Consider the following 2,657-nt stretch of genomic DNA (forward strand, 5'->3'; position numbering starts at 1 on the left):
GACAAGATCGCGGACGACCTCTCGCGAGAGCGAGCCCCGGCCGCCGCCGCCAAGCCAGGCCCCGCCCCGCAGCCGCCGCGCGTGCGCATCAGCCAGGGGCCGCCTCCCTCTAGAGGAAAGAGGCGGAGAGATCAGCTCGAGGCGGCGCCGGGAGCATGCGCACTCGCTCACCTCCCACCGGGCGTGTGCGCCTGCGCCTGGGACGCCGGGGTTTGGGGAGTCGGAGGGGTGTGGGAGGAGTGGAGCGCCCCGAGTAGGGGGAGGTAGCGGTGGAGGCGATCGACCCCGAGTGGCGGGAAGGGGAAGGGTCACACCGCCTTGATCCTTGCGGGTGTCCCATACTGAGATTACGTGAGCGAGTAAAATTGCAAAAAATTGTGAAGACCGATCCGGATTCGATTTATCCTTTTTTTTTTCCTTTTTTTTGCCATGACCTACATACACTCAGCACCACCACCAGCAGCACTGCAGTTATTCCCATTCTTGCATGAGCGAAGGGTCATTTTAACACCCCCCTCAAAAAAAAAAAACAGGAAGCATGGGGACCAGAATAAAAGACAGTCATTTAGTTTGTAAACTTTCTTGGATATAGTAAGATCATGTTGGAAGCAATAGAGTTATTTTAGGTTTTTTTTTTTTCTCTTATTCCGTTGTTTTCTTAGGGGTTGTTAATTTTCTTGGGGTATGGTAGGAACATGTTGGAAGCAATGTAGTTATTTTAGATTATTTGTTTTTCTTACTCCTCTGTTTGGACATGGTTTATTAATTTTCTTGGGGTATGGTAGGAACATATTGGAAGCAAAGTAGTTATTTTAGGTTATTTGTTTTCCTTAATCCATTGCTTTGTTTGAAATGTTGTGGGGTTTTTTTGGTTGTTGTTTGCTAGTTTGTTTTTAATTTTTTGATAAAGTTAAAAAATTGAAAAAAAATCAGTAGAAAAATGGGAGTAAAAACTAAATGACAAATAGGGTGGGATGGGGGGATGGTTTGGATATTCTCTTTTCACTTTTATTTTTTATTCTTATTTTGATTCTTTCTGATATAAGGAAAATGTTCAGAAACAGATTGTGGTGATGAACGCATAACTATATGATCATACTGTGAACAGTTGATTGTATACCATGGATGACTATATGGTTTGTGAATATATTCCAATAAAACTGAATTTAAAAAAAAAAAAAAAAGACAGTCATTTATATAGAAAAAAATAAATTGACTTTATGAAAATCTCACCCCCTTGTTTTCTCTTTGTTGCATGTCCGAGCACCTGCGTGCATTTTGCAGGGATGCACATTTGGGAAGCCTGGGGAAAGAGAGGCCGGGACTCAGCGACATTCTCCTACAGGGTCCGACTCAGGCTGCGCTCCCACCCCACCCCACCCCGGGCCCCGTCTCCCCTGGCTCAGCACTCCTTCCACTTCCTGTCCATCTTTTTTTTTTTTTTTTTTTTTTTTTTTTTTTAAGGCTAGTTTGCATTGCTTTTTATGTGCCAGGTCCTGTGCTGGGCGCCAGAGAGCCTTTCTATAAGCATACATCATGGCAAAATGACACCTGCTACATCGTAATTTTCCCCTAATTAAAACTGCCTCCCCCAGGTCTGCCCTGCTACCTTTAGAATCAGAGCCTTTGCAGCTTTGCCCTCACCGTTCCCACCACACCCCCCATTCAGATCTCAAATAATGCCACCTCCTTTCACAGCACTGGGTGTTTCCAGCTTCCTTGGGTTCTGCCCAGCAGTTTCCCTTTTTTTATTATATTTGTTTTGCTTCAGTTTTGGCTACCTGTAGTCTTTTTTTTTTTTTTTAATAGATCTTTAGTTTATATATAACAAATGCAGGGTTCTCAAATGTTCTATTCATTGAGTTTCCGCAATTGAGCACATCTACATAACCCTCCCGTGAAACAAGATATACAGTACAATGTTTCCATCACTCCAGAAAGTTTTCTCTGTGCCCTACCAGTTAAACACGACCTCACGTCATTGTTTTTCAAACAAGAAAAACAAAACAAAACAGGAGACTGATTTGTAGCATTTGCCAATTTTTTGTGCTGTAAATACTCCCACCATGGCTGATTTCCAGCTATCCTGAAGTTGGGAAGATGTGCTATCAGCTGGGTAAGTTGTTTGTTTTTTTTTAATACAGTTTTATTGAGATATCTTCATACACCATACAAACCACCCAAAGCACACAATCACTGGCTCACAGTATCATCACATAGTTGTGCATACAACCCCATGATCAAATTTAGAACATTTTCATTACTCCGGAAAAGAAATAAAAATAAAAAGAAAAAAGAAAACCCAAATCCTCCCATACCCCTTATCCCCCCCCATTATTGACGCGTAATATTGGTGTGGTACATTTGCTACTGTTGATGAAATAGTGTGAAAATATTACTGTTAACTAACTCCATAGGTTTCAGTAGGCACATTTCCCCCCCATATATCCCTCTATTATTAACTCCTTGTAATAATGCCATACATGTGCTCTAGTTCATGAAAGAACTTTTATATATTTGTACAGTTAATCACGGACATTGTCCACCACAAGATTCACTGTGTTATACATTCCCATGTTTTAACCTCCAGCTTTCCTTCTGGTGACATATGTGACTCTAAACTTCCCCTTTCCACCACACCCAAACAGTTCAGCTCT

The sequence above is a fragment of the Choloepus didactylus genome (genome assembly GCF_015220235.1).
Source record: "Choloepus didactylus isolate mChoDid1 chromosome 25 unlocalized genomic scaffold, mChoDid1.pri SUPER_25_unloc1, whole genome shotgun sequence".
In the NCBI taxonomy this organism is placed as follows: Eukaryota; Metazoa; Chordata; class Mammalia; order Pilosa; family Megalonychidae; genus Choloepus; species Choloepus didactylus.